At 37.4% G+C, this 18,032-nt stretch overlaps 1 protein-coding gene and 1 long non-coding RNA gene across 3 annotated transcripts in view; both read right to left on the bottom strand.

Moving 5' to 3' along the window:
• Window positions 1–18,032, bottom strand: part of LOC127847237 (mitogen-activated protein kinase kinase kinase 2-like) — a 107,186-nt gene that overhangs the window by 60,682 nt on the left and 28,472 nt on the right. The gene's annotated exons all lie outside the window — the stretch shown is intronic.
• LOC127847238 (uncharacterized) lies at window positions 6,388–10,105 on the bottom strand. The gene is made up of 2 exons (XR_008033873.1): window positions 9,676–10,105; window positions 6,388–7,168 (listed from the first exon to the last, which is right to left on the bottom strand). It is a non-coding gene; the product is annotated as an uncharacterized LOC127847238 (long non-coding RNA).

Below are 18,032 nucleotides of genomic sequence, written 5' to 3'. Positions count from 1 at the left end.
TCCAGAAAACCACCATTTTCAGCAGTATTTCTAGTCTATTTGTTGCCATAGCAACCAGAATTTTTGACATAGGAACAAAATGAAATGACGTGCATAATGTCAATATTGCCATCTATCCGTGTTCCAAGTTTCATGAAAAAATATTAAGAACTTTTTAAGTTATCACAGGATCCATAAACCACCATTTTCAGCAGTATTTCTAGTCTATTTGTTGCCATAGCAACCAGAATTTTAGACGTAGGAACAAAATGAAATGACGTGCATAATGTCCATATTGCCATCTATCCATGTTCCAAGTTTCATGAAAAAATATTAAGAACTTCTTAAGTTATCGCAGGATCCAGAAAAGCGTGACGGACGGACGGATGGACGGACAGACAGACAGACGGAGCGCAAACCATAAGTACCCTCCGGTGAATCCTGTAGGGGACTTATAATCATAAAACACTCTTTTCTAAAAAAAAAAAAAAAAAAAAAAATGTGAATTTTTTTTTTCAAATTGTGAATGGGTCAGTTTAAACAGACCCATAGATACGCAAGGAAAAGGCCATTATCATATCAAACTGCATTCTCATCCAATACTAATGTACTGACACTGTATCATATCCAACTTCATTCTCCCCCATTATTAATGTACTGACAATGTATCACACCTATTGGGTCAGTAAGAAGCCATGTAATTTATAATATTATTATCAGACATATAAATGTGTTGCCAGAAATCTGACACCACTAACGACATATGACAATGTTACACTGGTTTGTAGGGTGTCTGACAACCAGTCTGTTGTTTCATAATTGTCAGCTGTTTTGTGATGTCAGTGTGTGAAGATACCTTCTTCAGTTTATTGCTAGTTATTACTGTCTGCCTGTTACAGTACAGGCACCGTGTACAAAAACGCCTGACCGTGGTGTTCACTTTTCCCGATGGGTGACATTTCGTGCGGGGCGGACATGCTACCGACCGCGGTGTTCAGCGAACACCCGAAATCGCCGCGATTACACGCTATCGTTAACGGGAACACCCGTGATCACAGCGATGCAGCGCAGCCACCGTAAACACCTGTCTACGAGAGTCATTCACGCGTTTTAAATGTAAATGTACAAAAGAAAATCATATTCTACATGTAGATATTACATGCATGTGCACATGTATGCCGCAATGTGAACTTAACTTCGGACAGTACGTTAAGTCGAAAACGTAAATAAAGCAGTTATAAGATCAATACTATTAACTCTTATGGTGTAAATCAATGCAAATCCACCTTTTAAACAACTTTCAAAGAAATCAGGAGAGTATTAAATCATTTATTTACTTGTTTCCAAATCAAGTACTGTCCGAATTTACGTATTGCATCAGTATGTTACAACACTTGTGTGCAGTCAGTATACAATACAATAATTGTTTCAATAATGAATACAGCGTAACGGTAACGCTGCGGCGTGTTTAAATGATATTTTATTAAGAGGAAATGTCAATACCAAATAATTCGCGAGATATCCCGGTACTTTAGTTGAAATTCACAACGAAACTTTTCATGGAAATTAAATGATCTCAATGTTGTACCCGCTACGAAATTTTTATTTACAAATGAATACACCCACGCCAATTTTTGCGCGCTTTTTCTGGACAAAGAAATTATTTCATGTAGAAATTGTAACCTTAAATTCGTTTGATACTTTTAAAAATTGCAAACGTTGTGTTTATGACTCTTATCGTGCATATTACCCACCCATAATTTGATTTTAAACATGGAAATCGGGCATATATGGGATTGTCGAGTGATGGATAAAGATGGGAGAAGTTGCATGTATGCGATTGAGAAAGTTGACACGTATGTATCGAGAATCAAAGGACTCGGGATAATACGATTACTACAATCAGTTATGAGTTCTCCATGGCTTCAAACTGTTCATTGAATAATCAAACACTCAATTAACACTCCTCCATGGCAGGTGCGGTATCCTACAGCTAGGTGCGCACACGGTTTTCTTTTATACGCGGCGTTTAAAAAGACAGAAAACACTGTCATGGGCAATGTTGTGAAATACATTATTCATTATCTCTTTTAAATTAAAGGGATCAATTCATTATGTTCCTGTTCAATTATTTTATTTAAAGCGAAAACAATGTACACCGCGGCAGGGCTCGCGCTAGGGGGCGATGTGAGTGACTAAGTCGCTTTCTTACTCCAAATGTCGCCTAAAATTTAAGAAATTGTAGATAAAAAGTGACTTCCAGTCTCCCTCTTATCGGAATTTGTTTACTTCCGGTTTTCTCGATGTCAAGGTCTGACTCATTTTACAATACACACTGTCGCAGCCCGGAGCATGTCGCAATTGAGCGACAGGTAATTTGAGGTAAACCCCGCCCCGATTATCTCAACCTCCGAATTTATCTAATAGGCGATCGAAATTGGTCAAGTCAGCATTCAAGTCACATGGTAGCTGGCCAATCAACATTAAGTTCGCTCACGCATAATATTGGGACATTCATGCGCAGATACTGTATACATGGAAATACACAGTTGATATTGTCGTTTGCCAACACTATAGCGGCCGATGGCAAACGTCGTATTTGAAGATAAACAAATAAAAAGGAGCCTAACAATAAATAAATTATTTCTAAGCTGATCACTTTACACCTTTCTACAGACTATCGATCAGAATTAACAAAAGGATGATAATTAAATAATAAGGTGATAATTAAGTTGTTTTTTACCCACAAACTATGCTATTGTAAAGAAATATGTCAATTAAATTGTATATTAATTACGTATTTGCTAGGTTACCGGTTTTCATTTTTTTGCTGTCTAACGATATGCACAATTTGTTTCATGTGCGTAACGCGTACAATTTTTCGGACTGTCATTTTCGGATACATTATTTTTTGTCGATTATAATTTAATTTCAAAGTTCTTTAAAGAAGAAATAGAATGAAGAATACAGATGGGGTGATGCGGACGGTGTGGTTTATCATACTTCAAATTGTATTCACATGAAATTGCAATTGGAAAGACTATAAAAAATAACAAATAATTATTAAGAAAGCATATGATAAATGTCTTATTTCAAACATAAATATTTATCTGGTCTGACAGTTTTATTAAGCTTATGTTATCTGCTGCTTCATAAACATATCTTTGAAATACTTAAGTCAGTATGATATGATATTTACATCAAAATGGATTGAATATAGAGCTAGTAAAATTTTAGTTATTTATCTGTAGTGTCTATTATTACTTGGTTAATTAGAACTGCTGGAAAAATTAAGATACACAAAAGAAATATAATTATGTGTACTACAGTGGTATACTTCAATAATGTGATATACATATATGTGTGTTGTAACGCCCTGACATGCAAACCATTGTGTCTGAGTCTCTCCACTTCTCCCTAAAGTCTCCTCACTTCTCCCTAAATCAGTGTCCAGGGAGAAGTCACTTCTCCCTAAAATTTGAGCCCAGCGTGAGCCCTGCGCGGTAGATATTATGGGTCCGCGGTGATTTGCGGTATTCGCCTTATGGCAAATGGCCCCCGCGACATTTGATCTAAACACCCATCGCGGTGTTTAATTGGTAAGCGAACACAGTGAAATGAACATAGCGGCGAGTGGCATTTGTTTAAGTACACGGTGCCTGTACTGTATCAGCCGGTTGTCATATGACCAGTCTTCGAATTAGCCTATAAGCCCGAAGCCCGAGTCAATTCTTGGGCCGGTCGGTCGATCCTAAATGCTAATAAAATAGCCCGATCGGTCGATTAAATATTTGAGCGTCATATCAATAACCTGATTTATACGCGTTTTTAAGAAGCACGTTTAAATTTGCTATTTAAATGCCTAAAATGACGTTTTAAAGCATGCGGCCGCCATTTTTCTAAACTGTCGTGTAAGCATCCGGGTATGTTGCTATTTAAAGTAATGATGCAATTGACGCCCAACCAAGATGAGGTTATTCAAACTGAACATGTGTAGATCACGTTCCGGGATGTTCGCGCATCGGGCACTTCGTAATGTTTTAAAATAATGATCAATCTAGAAGCGTATTTAATTTGAGAAGCGTTTTCCGAAAATGTATTTATAATTCATGAAAAATGGACAAGTAATTTTTTCAATAAAAATTAAAGAGTCTGTAAGGGATATTGTACGCATTGGGTTAAAACAAATTGATACTTATTACAGGTAGGTTTCCATGTGTTTTAATCAATTATTTTTGCGCATTAGAATAAGTTTTTTTAATGTATTATTAATAATTGTAGTACTTTCGTTTATTCTGTAATCTCGTTCTGCTACGTGACCTTTTTTGCTACTTATAATCTGTTTACGAATATACAATACTTTTCACGGTTGACACATGCTTATCAAAACATCGGGAGTAAATTAAAGAAGCAGACATTGTCACTTGTAGATTGGGCAATTAACACACCCAGTGGCCTTTTGTTCTGAAGTCACATGCCGACAATTCAGAAATTCACCGGCGATTGTCCTAGTAATAATACGATAATAATCTGTTATTTTAATAGGCTGATGTATTTTTGAAGTTTTTCGGATATTTTTTAAACATGATAATAATTCGCTTTAAAATAAAACAAAACACCGGTCAAACTGATTAATGGAATCATTGAATGAGAACATGTGTAATAATAAAGTTACAATAAACAGCATAATTATCTGGTGCATTTTGTATAAAATGCATTTCAAAAGGAAACATTATACCATTTATTACTGTAATCACATGCATCTGTTTTTACTAATGGAAGTAGATTTTCTGATTGTTAATAACTATTTTGGTGTTCCTGGCCAAAAAAGTCATAAAATTTAAATTGACCTCCTCGGGCTATTGAACATGTCTTCGGGCTATTCAAAATTCCATCGTATTAGCCCGAAGGGCTATTTGGCTAAAATATTTAGCGTGAAGACTGCATATGACTATTGTTATGTCATTATTAAAGTGCTGAAATGTATTTACTTTTTCATAATTCAAAAATTCACTGAGTGTTAATTAAACTGCCAGTTTAATGCAAGATTATTTCCAGAACTAGATATAAACAGACGATACACTTGCAACACACTGTGATAACTACCAATATAGTAAATCACTGACAACACAATGGATTTATACTGACAGATTACACAATGTTAAGTAAGGAAAAACACTCAGAGGTCCATAAGTTATTTGAAGCATAAGAAATCAAACTTAAACAACTGTTCAGGTTGATAATGGACATTTCTCTCTGATGTAATACCATGAAACACAATGAAGACTCTTTTACGCAACGCTTGAAGTCCAACATCGCCTAAAATCAATGGAACGGAACGAATTTTACTCATCTGCAGATCACGTAGCTCATGTAGGTAGACTCACATACCAAAAATCAACTTTATATCTTAAAGCACAATGCGTAAAAACTAACGAAAAACAGTTATTATAGAGAAAATGTCCAAGGTCCATAAATTCACCAGAAATCAATGGACTGGAACATAATTCACACTTTATCTGTAGGTCATGTACATGTAGCTAGACTTGCATATCAAAAATCAGCTCATTATCAGAAAGCATTGCATAAAAAAATCAGGAAAACGGTTATTATAGAGACAATTTCTAAGTCCAAGGCCCATTACTTTGCCAAAATCAATGGAAGAACAAATTTCATACTCCATCTGTATGTGAGTAGGTAGACTCACATACCAAACATCAGCTCAATATCTGAAAGTGTTGCGTAAAAACACACCAGAAAACAGAATGCCGGAAGGACAGACAGATGGATGGACAATCCGACTGCTATATGCCATCCTACCGAGGGCATAATAAAAGCCTTAACCTCATCCCTAACATGTATTTGATCGTTCAATATTAAGTTTGCCTTGTAATAGACATGGCGTCAAAAGAATGTGTCAGCAGCAAAACTTGCAAAAACTGGATATAAACATTAAATTAAAAGCAGCTTTTAATGTGAAAGATGGGAGTTTACGATAGTACCAATATATTTCATCATAATTCATCAAAATTAAAATTCCATTTATGTGGCAAAGTCAATGACAGAGTATCTGAATAATTAGTTAGGAAAAACTTAAAACCACAAATAACAATAATGCTGTCTATACTTTCAATTAATTAATTTAGCTCAGCTTCACGGTGAACATAATTTTTTTCTGATACTTTCTTCACATTTTTTTGTACAAAAAACACGCTCAGATAATTGAAACAATTTGTATTTATATCAAACCATGAGCATTAGAGTGTTAAAAATATAAAACTGTAAATCTGGCTTTGGTGTTTTATTCATTAAATTAGAGAAAACCACTTTTTCCATTAATCTTAGTGTGTTATGTTTGTTTAATGTTTGCAAAATGCATAATTATCCCCACGCTTTTTGAAAAAAAGGTGGGGATATTGTGGTGATCTCCGCCGTCCGTCCGTCCGTCTGTCCGTCTGTCCGTCCGTCTGTCCGTCCGTCCTGGCCACTATCTCCTCCTACACTAAAAGCACTAGAACCTTGAAATTTACACACATGGTAGCTATGAGCATATGTGCGACGGTGCACTATTTGGAATTTTGATCTGACCCCTGGGTCAAAAGTTATAGGGGTTGGGGTGGGGCCGCGTCAGAAATTATCACTCATTTTTTTAGGTTATTTTACATTTACTTCTTTATTTCTACACCGATTCACTTCAAATTGATACTGGACCTCACCTATGACAATACGGTCAATCTCAACCATGCATGGCCCCATTCCCAACCCTGGGGCGCCCCGCCCACATAGGCCACACCCACCAAAAATTTCCATTTACTATAATTTTTTCATTTCTACACGGATTCACTTCAAATTGATACTGAACTTTTGTTATGACATTAGGGTCAATCTCAACTATGCATGGCCCCAATCCCAACCCTGGGGCGCCCGCCCACATAGGCCACACCCACCAAAAAAATCCATTTACTATAAAAAAAATTTAGGTTATTTTACATTAACTTCTTCATTTCTACACTGATTCACTTCAAATTGATACTGAACCTCTCTTATGACAAAACGGTCAAACTCAACTATGCATGGCCCCGTTGCCAACCCTGGGGCGCCACGCCCACATAGACCACACCCGCCCAAAATTGCCTTTTACTATAATTTCTTCATTAATACACTGATTCACTTCAAATTGATACTGAACCTCTCTTATGACAATACGGTCAATCTCAACTATGCATGGCCCCATTACCAACCCTGGGGCACCCCGCCCACATAGGCCACACCCTCCCAAAATTGCCTTTTACTATAACTTCTTTATTTTTACACCCATTCACTTCTAATTGATACTGAACTTCTCTTATGACAATACAGTCAATCTCAACTATGCATGGCCCCATGATCAACCCTGGGGCGCCCTTGGGTCAAACATGCGGCGTGGGGATACGCGTCGGCCTCTGCCGCGCCATTTCTAGTTGTTGTATGTAACAAGGTCAGCTATAGGGAATTAGTCATCTCTGAAATGTGTTAATGAAATTCAAACACCCACGTATTTTACATATAACCCTGTCTGCTTAAACTCCCACCATATTTAACTCACCAGCCTACTGTCTTCCCTTACAAAATTCTGACAGTGATAACAAGGCCCCCAATACTGCAGTGTACACCACATAGTTGCATAGGCTGTTATTGTGAGTGTCACATGGCACAGTTAGCTCAGCCAGTGTACAGAACACTCCTTGACTAGACACAAACTGAATGTTACTATCTGCTCTCAATTTATAAGACTATCAATAAGTAACTCTGTAAGACATTACTGAACAGGAAGTTCATGAAAATATGTTCATTTTACATGGCATATAAACCATGGATGCAAAACTAAAGTTTTTATCAATAAGTAACACTAAAGCTATTCTATAGACTACGCCACCCGCGATTCTAGCCTAACTCTCACATCATCGCGTTAGGGCCAACATGACAAATTGCGGTGATTAGCCGCGATAACACTCTACGGGTGTCAGATTCGCGGTGATTCCGCCGTGATTTCACTGCGACCATCTCGCGATAAAGATCAGCTGTAGAATCATCGCGAAACACCACGATAGGGCGATCGCCGTGATTCATGGTGACTACTAAATTTAAATTTCAACTAATTAACTAATGTCAACATTATTGACAATCGCATAAGATCGCAAAAATGTATTCCAATATAAAAGTAAACACCCTACTTGCTGAATGTTGAATCCCGATTTTCAAACAAGATCTTTATTTGTTGAAATAACAATTGTACAGTACAGCTCATGCAAAACCAACAAAGTCTGCGGCTATGCTGCAGACAGATTCTTTTGTTTTCTAATTAAGTTTCTCCACATCCACAACGAGTATTCACTCCGCATCATGCCGAGGCACTCGGCGATAATTCGCAGATATAAGAAACAGATACAGATAATACCCTGATATTTTTACTTCTATGCAATTGTTATAACATTTCGTCAGCTTCTTTTGCATACTTCATACAATTACCATCGAATGTAATCTGTCAAAACAATGATTTTGTAGGTCAGTAACCATATCGAAGAAATTTACAAAGTTTAATCTCAGAAATGAACCTTGCTTTAAACGTTGAAAAAATTGATAACTATTTGCATAAGAGTTACTAAAATACACAGACGACACAAATATAAATAATGTCGACCATTTGAATAAAATCATAAAATTATGTTGGTTCACTTCGTCCCGATTTTCAGAAAATGACTAGTACATGTACATCTAAATTTAAATTTACACATTGCTTCAGGTGAAGAATTATAGTTACAGTCAAACCTGAATTCAGCAGTCAGTCAAGGGAAATGACCAAAGGACCGTTGTCCACAGGTGACCGTTGAATTCGGATCACAATTTTAAGATGGTTTGTCAGTTGGTAGTATTGCTAGGTCGTTACCCCACCCAGTCGTTTGCATACAGTGTTAAACAAATGCTCATTGCCGTTAACTAAGCATAATAGCAGAATTTACTTACATTGAATAATACAGAATAATAATAATATCTTATAGATTGATTATCCCCACGCTTTTTGAAAAAAAGGTGGGGATATTGTGGTGATCTCCGCCGTCCGTCCGTCCGTCCGTCTGTCCGTCCGTCTGTCCGTCCGTCCTGGCCACTATCTCCTCCTACACTAAAAGCACTAGAACCTTGAAATTTACACACATGGTAGCTATGAGCATATGTGCGACGGTGCACTATTTGGAATTTTGATCTGACCCCTGGGTCAAAAGTTATAGGGGTTGGGGTGGGGCCGCGTCAGAAATTATCACTCATTTTTTTAGGTTATTTTACATTTACTTCTTTATTTCTACACCGATTCACTTCAAATTGATACTGGACCTCACCTATGACAATACGGTCAATCTCAACCATGCATGGCCCCATTCCCAACCCTGGGGCGCCCCGCCCACATAGGCCACACCCACCAAAAATTTCCATTTACTATAATTTTTTCATTTCTACACGGATTCACTTCAAATTGATACTGAACTTTTGTTATGACATTAGGGTCAATCTCAACTATGCATGGCCCCAATCCCAACCCTGGGGCGCCCGCCCACATAGGCCACACCCACCAAAAAAATCCATTTACTATAAAAAAAATTTAGGTTATTTTACATTAACTTCTTCATTTCTACACTGATTCACTTCAAATTGATACTGAACCTCTCTTATGACAAAACGGTCAAACTCAACTATGCATGGCCCCGTTGCCAACCCTGGGGCGCCACGCCCACATAGACCACACCCGCCCAAAATTGCCTTTTACTATAATTTCTTCATTAATACACTGATTCACTTCAAATTGATACTGAACCTCTCTTATGACAATACGGTCAATCTCAACTATGCATGGCCCCATTACCAACCCTGGGGCACCCCGCCCACATAGGCCACACCCTCCCAAAATTGCCTTTTACTATAACTTCTTTATTTTTACACCCATTCACTTCTAATTGATACTGAACTTCTCTTATGACAATACAGTCAATCTCAACTATGCATGGCCCCATGATCAACCCTGGGGCGCCCTTGGGTCAAACATGCGGCGTGGGGATACGCGTCGGCCTCTGCCGCGCCATTTCTAGTTTAATTTCATATTGTTAATAAACTAAAGCAATGACTTTATCAACGCTAGTATACTTGTTTACTCATGCATCTCGATCATTCAGTAAATAAAACTTGTCACGTATGGTGTACGAACTGGTCCAAAACTATTCTAAACTGTCCCGGACAGTTTAGAAACCGTCCGGGACGGTTTGTAAACTGTCCCGGACAGTTTACTAAACTGTCCCGGACAGTTTACAAACTGTCCGGGACGGTTTAGGAAAGTTTTGGACCGTTCGTGCGCATAAACCGTCCGGGACGGTTTAAACTGTCCGGGACAGTTTAGTAAACTGTCCGGGACGGTTTAAACTGTCCGACTATGGTCTTAAGAACCTATGCCGTACTAAAATTTATGCCTGCAAACCGTCCGGGACAGTTTAGGAAACCGTCCCGGACAGTTTCCAGGAAACCGTCCCGGACAGTTTCCTAAACTGTCCCGGACGGTTTGTAATCCACAAAATAAATCGCCCGGTACAGTTTACAGACGTACGAGCGGTTCAAAAGTAAGAAACTGTCCGGGACAGTTTAGTAAACTGTCCGGGACAGTTTACAAACCGTCCCGGACCGTCCCGGACAGTATAGAATAGTTTTGGACCAGTTCGTACACCATAGTCACGTGCCGTTGACGTCACGTCCGTACAAGTCTAAAAAGCGGATTCGCTTTCATAAACCGATAGTACGGTGATATTGTACCGTTCTTATTCAAAGAAAAAGACACAAAAAGTTTGTTAAAATTTATTCGTACATCACACAAAAAGCATTTTAATTCAACAACCTCATACAAAATACAACACTTCAAACTCACATTTGCATTCGATTTATACTCCTCCATAATTTCTCGCTTACGCTTAAGCACACTCTGCACTTGCGTACGTCCAACACAGAGCTCACTTGCTATTACACGAGAACTTTTTCCAGATTCAAACAGTTTCAAACACTTGACTCGCTCCTCTAAAGTGAGGAACTTACGTTTCCCACTCATTGTTATGCCGTGATTTATTATTCCGATTGCTTTTAAAAGTGTTGTGAACGCTTAAAAGCTCTTTTAAAGAATGATCCGAAAATGTTTTTTTAAAATCGATACTCAATGTTGTAAGTACAATGTACTAATTAGCGGTCATTTAATTAGCGATTATTGCTTTAAATGTGTCAAAAACTGTGACATATATTCTGTTGAAGAAACCCCCACAATTATCCCCGGAAAACAAACCATCTCAACACCTTATTATTTGTTTACTCGCAGCAGGCCGCTTTTATAATATCAAAGGCAATTACCGCTATCAAACGCTTTAACCGCAAAATAGACGGACAAATGATGTGCAGTGTTTTAAATTTTCGCGACTCGAGACGACTGACGCCTGACCGTTGATTTCAGTTCACACATGAATTTCGGAGTTGAATATAGTGGCCGTTGGCCGTTATGGACAGGTGGCCGTTAAATTCAGGTGTTATATAGAGTGTTTTTCGTCGGGGGGATTCCAGACTGACCGTTGTCTGCAGGTGACCGGTAAATTCAGGTGGCCGTTAGGTCAGTTTCCACTGTATTTTAAATGTTTCAAACAGAGTTTGTTAAACTTTAAATTAGGCGGTGAATCTATTGATTTGGTCGCATTCTGTTTCATTTCAATTTTTCAGATCATAATCTCTGTGCTTTATTACTGGAACTTGTAATTTTCTGACCAGATGTGCTACTAAAAGTAGCCATCGGGACTGTGTATTATGGCTCGTACAAGTGGCTAGGACCCGTGTTTATGATCCCTATATGTTAGATAAGCACGTGCACTATTAATAGTTAAGTTGGTCAGTACAAAAGTTCTACTGAAAACCACCAACTGCTTCTTTGTTTTATTATCCAATCAAGGCCCCTAACATCCAATATCCTGTGTATTACATGTATCAGAAACAAACTTCAGATAAGCACGTGTCGTCTGTCAAAACAATGATTGTATACAGTACAGCCAAAGCGGAACAAACGTATTTCGCGATCTGCGGCGGCAAGGTGAAACGAGTCAATGCCGCGTCAGTCGTTGAAGCGGCGTCAGTATGCGGCGGCAAGTCACATTTCACCGCGAAACTTCGCATCTGTCCGCCGAGGCATGCCGCGATCCGCGACATGATGCCGAGTCGATGCGCATCATGAAATAAAAAATCTTTTAAAAATTATAAGTTACATGTAGTTAACAAATTTTGAAAGAACAATTATAATAATAATTAAAATCATAATAAATTTATTGTGCGCGGATTGTATTAGCATATACATGTAAGCATAGTTAATGTGTCTGGCCAATTAAGTTTGTTTCCCGCCTGTAGTGTATGTATTTCACACATAAACAAGGCCACGTAATTATGTTTTCGCACATACAAGTGGTCAAGGCTCCAGCATATGGTGGATTTATAAATTAATTGCATGTTGATTTTGCTATTATATTTAAGCTGAGAAAATTAGCAGTTTGAAGCCACATCAATAATCAAGACGGTGACGACGTATTTGTTGTTTTGTTAATTATCAGCTTATTATAACTATTGTTTGAATATGCGTATATAAACACATTTTATTTTGTTCATATTATATAGTTAATATCGCTACTAATTACCGGATAATCCCATATATTCCAGGGATTTCAATAGACGCAGAATCCTGCGTTTTGACGCGAGCAAATTCAAAAAGACTCGTTTTTGACGCAACCCTTTTTTCTGCTGTGCGTCAATTTGACGCATCGAAAATTAGAAACGTGCGTCAGTCAGTTAACATATCGAGTTCCATGGTAATAAATCCCGCTGTGCTTCTCATTGAAATTAATGTATCAGAATTTGAAACTCTGTCTATAATCGCGAGAATACCCGGGCGTTGTTTATCTTATCTCATCTCTTCCAATACACATGTCACCGTCTAAATAGTGCGTGCGCACTAACTGGGTAATTAGCAGCCGTGATAACGTGATAATTGATTGACCATCCGATAATTGCAGACTTTTTTGCAGACTTTGTAGACGGCAAGGTTAAAGAAAGTCGGCAAATATAAAGAAAAAAACAAAATTGATCAAAGGTCTATTAATTACGTAGATCCACTTTTCAGTCCAGCGAGTTTTGTCAGTTTGTTTATCTACCGATAATTACGAGTAACACCCATATATCTTATATAAACTGGAAGTTAATTTTTTTTATACTAACAAGTCATAATACTACACATAAACATTTAGAAAACACATAACTTCGATTATATATAAATTATCCGAGTAGAATTAAATTTCTACGTCATGACTTTCGCCATTGTAAATCGCTGACGTATTGTAAATTAAATTATAACCCGCATTTAATTCAAAGTATGCAATCCAAATTACAAGTAATGGTGATTCAATAATGGAGAAAGCATTAACTGGATTTAACAAACATTTGATAAGGTTTGTTAAACCAGAAAACAAGAATGAAAATTTGGATTATTAAATTTAAACTACTACAGGTAAGGCATTCTTAAGTGTACATATTTCGGACACGTATTGTATTCGGATAAACAGTAATAGATATACTAGATGTTCCATGCATTTAGATTGTGTTTTGTTACAAAAGCTATCATAGGGATGATGATAATATAATGACGATAAATATGTGATGAAAAGGTGCTATCATATATCTTAAATTACTTAAATGTGTTAAAAGACTTAAATGTGTTATGATGAAGTAGATTTTAATGCGCATAAATTATTGTTTTTACAAATAAACATAGTAAAGTGATAGAAATAATAAAAGTTGTGAAATGAAAAACTTAATGTGGATATTGTTAGCACAAATTATTTATGTTTTGTCATTATCTTTGTGTACCATTAAAAAATGTTGTGTTATGTATCATGGTATTGTTATTTAATAAAGCAGTATAACTTTTTAAGATATTGTGTTACTCTTAGAGCATATGTTTATCAAAAAACATGAATAATACAAACAAAAACACAATAAACGCGCTTCGAAATTGACCCCAGCATTTTTCAATTTGACTCCTCAAAATTTCAGTCCAGGGGTCATTGACTCCTGGTTTTTAAAATCTATTGAAATCCCTGTATTCCAGTTTTGAAGCAAATGCTGGTAAATATTTACGATACACAAACATTCTCGATATTTTCTTTAGTATCAAATACATTTTGGCATTTGTTACTATTTATAGAGATGATGAAATAATGTCTAATCGGGGCGTTTTTTTTCCACTGAACACGCAATTTACGCCTGACGTGATGTTCATGTATTTATACAACACAAAAAACACCCAAACTTTCCAAACGACGTTCTACATGTTTGCAAAATTTTCGCGCGCTTTTTATGAAACAAAGGATATTTTAGCACTGTTTATTTGACACTAGAATTTGCAAAATGTCGCGTTAGCATTAATATTTGGAAGTGTGTTTCGGATTACAAATTTTATAATGATAATCGAACAAAACATTAACCGTTGCGCGTAATTAATTCTACGCTACACATACATGTATGTACATGTAGGTGGATATCTTTTCACTCGATCCGCCGCGTACGTATGCGGCAGATTTACTCCGTGAAAGTACGCGAGGTTAATACAGACTCGGCGTCGTTGCGCAGATCGATGCCGAGTGCCACGGCGATACGCCGCGTCAACACACGATTCGGCCGCCGCGTACTAATAATCTGGCCGTGGCATAGCCGCGGATTATGTTTGTGCCGCTTTGGCTGTACTGTAGCTCAGTAAACATATTGAAGTAGCTCACACAGTTAATTCCCATATATGATCTCAGAAACCGACTTGCTTAAAACAATTTAAAATAACGATATTTATTTTCATAAGAATTGCTAAACATAATGAGAACCAAACCAACATACCGTATACAGACGACACAATATATATAAATATATAAAAGTTTGCCAATTTAAATACAAACATATATTGGTTTATTTTCACAAAATTATCTTTCACTTTTCACGATTCCCAGAAAATGACTTGTACATGTTGCATGAAATCTAAATATAATACTAGAAATGGCGCGGCAGAGGCCGACGCGTATCCCCACGCCTAATGTTTGACCTAGGTGTGCCCCAGGGTTGGTAATGGGGCCATGCATAGTTGAGATTGACCGTTTTGTCATAAGAGAGGTTCAGTATCAATTTGAAGTGAATCGGTGTAGAAATGAAGAAATTATAGTAAAGGCAATTTTGGGTGGGTGTGGTCTATGTGGGCGGGGCGCCCCAGGGTTGGTTATGGGGCCATGCATAGTTGAGATTGACCCTAATGTCATAAGAGAAGTTCAGTATCAATTTGAAGTGAATCCGTGTAGAAATGAAAAAATTATAGTAAATGGAATTTTTTGGTGGGTGTGGCCTATGTGGGCGGGGCGCCCCAGGGTTGGGAATGGGGCCATGCATGGTTGAGATTGACCGTATTGTCATAAGAGAGGTCCAGTATCAATTTGAAGTGAATCGGTGTAGAAATAAAGAAGTAAATGTAAAATAACCTAAAATAAAAGCTGCGCCATGAGCGCATGATACGCCCGTCGTTCGCCAATGAAGTAGTAAGGTAATAAATAACCCTTTGAATCATTTTTTTACTTCAGTTTATTTGTATTTGAATACATGGTTTATTTTATAAGTACATGAGCATGGAAATCACGAAATTTTGACGAACAAAGTCCCATAACTCTGGAACGACAATTCAGAATTCCGTCAAAAACGAAAGGGGATCAGGGTTTATCAATATTAAGATTGTGTTGAAATTTGAAAAAAATCCATCGAAGGATATTTGAGCTACAGTAGGACATTCAATGAAATCACGAAATTTTGACGAACAAAGTCCCATAACTCTGGAACGACAATTCAGAATTCCGTCAAAAACGAAAGGGGATCAGGGTTTATCAATATTAAGATTGTGTTAAAATTTGAAGAAAATCTGTCAAAGGATATTTGACGTAGCGTACGACATTAACAGACGGACGGACGGACGGACGGACGGACGGACGGACGGACGGACGGACAGACGGACGCGGGGTATACCATAATACGTCCCGTCATAGACGGGCGTATAAAAAATCCATCGGGGGATATTTGAGCTACGGTAGGATACATGAACAACAATAACATTTAAGGTCACAGTGACCTTGACCTTAGAATGAATGACCTTGAAATGACCAGTGGTCATCTAAGTGTGCTTGCAAACCTTCATGTCAAGTTTGAAGACTCTATGTCCAAGCATACCAAAGTTATAACAATTTTAACATTTTAACATTTAAGGTCACAGTGACCTTGACCTTCAAATGAATGACATTGAAATGACCAGTGGTCATCTTCTAGTACTGGCCAATCTTTATTTCAAGTTTGAAGACTCTAGGTACAAGCATACCAAAGTTATAACATGAAATAAGAACTTTAACATTTTTACATTCAAGGTCACAGTGACCTTGACCTTCAAATGAATGACCTTGAAATGTCCAGGGGTTACTTACTAGTTCTGGCCAACCTTCATGTCAAGTTTCAAGACTCTAGGTCCAAGCATACCAAAGTTATAACAACTTTAACATTTTTACATTCAAGGTCACAGTGACCTTGACCTTCAAATGAATGACCTTGAAATGTCCAGTGGTTACTTACTAGTTCTGGCCAACCTTCATGTCAAGTTTCAAGACTCTAGGTCCAAGCATACCAAAGTTATAACAACTTTAACATTTTTATATAGCTACAGTAGGACATTCAATGAAATCACGAAATTTTGACGAACAAAGTCCCATAACTCTGGAACGACAATTCAGAATTCCGTCAAAAACGAAAGGGGATCAGGGTTTATCAATATTAAGATTGTGTTAAAATTTGAAGAAAATCTGTCAAAGGATATTTGACGTAGCGTACGACATTAACAGACGGACGGACGGACGGACGCGGGGTATACGTCCCGTCATAGACGGGCGTATAAAAATGAGTGATAATTTCTGACGCGGCCCCACCCCAACCGCTATAACTTTTGACCCAGGGGTCAGATCAAAATTCCAAATAGTGCAGGGACGCACATATGCTCATAGCTACCATGTGTGTAAGTTTCAAGGTTCTAGTGCTTTTAGTGTAGGAGGAGATAGTGGCCAGGACGGACGGACAGACAGACGGACGGACGGCGGAGATAACCACAATATCCCCACCTTTTTTTCAAAAAGCGTGGGGATAATAAGTTGTTTATTGGTCGTTGAAGAAGAATATGAACTGTACACGACACTTGTGTGCAGTCAGTATACAATACAATAATTGTTTCAATAATGAAGGAACTGAAACAGCGTAATGATTACAATACAGTGTGTTTGAATTATATTTCATTAAGAGGAAATGTCAATGCCAAGTATTTCGCAAGATACCCAGGTAATTTAGTTGAAATTCACAACGAAACTTTTAATGGAAAGTAAATTTATTGATATCAATTTTTTACCCGCTATGAAATGTTTATTTACAAATAGATACACCCACGCCAATTTTCACGCGCCAGGGCAGTGTTGGACACTAACTAATCTGAGTAAGGAGTCCAAGGACTCCTAACTTTTGAAATTTAGGAGTCCGGACAGATTTCAAGGAGTCCAACAATTAAGACACTTTTTATATCATATTTTCGGCTAATAAAACATGTCTATCCATGAAATTTTTCATTTGTATTGTATGTTTGTTTTCAGACCGAAGTTGTAAGTGACTGGTGTTCAATATTTGTTAAATCACATTGCAAAATATTTAACGCATTCCAGTAATATTTAAGTAAATAATTTACTTAATTATTGTAAGATTTCAACATATTCTATTTTCTTTTATGCATTATGATTGCTCGTTTAACCTAGACATTTGGGTTAAAAAACATTCTCGGAGCCGTCTGTTTTGTTAGTGTCATAGTAAATAAATCACATCGTAAGGGTGTAACAACCCTATATTTCTCATTGCTT

Source organism: Dreissena polymorpha, chromosome 10 (genome assembly GCF_020536995.1).
Source record: "Dreissena polymorpha isolate Duluth1 chromosome 10, UMN_Dpol_1.0, whole genome shotgun sequence".
NCBI classification, from domain to species: Eukaryota; Metazoa; Mollusca; class Bivalvia; order Myida; family Dreissenidae; genus Dreissena; species Dreissena polymorpha.
Note: the sequence above shows the minus strand (reverse complement) of the source record. Positions and strands in the feature narration are given on the sequence as shown.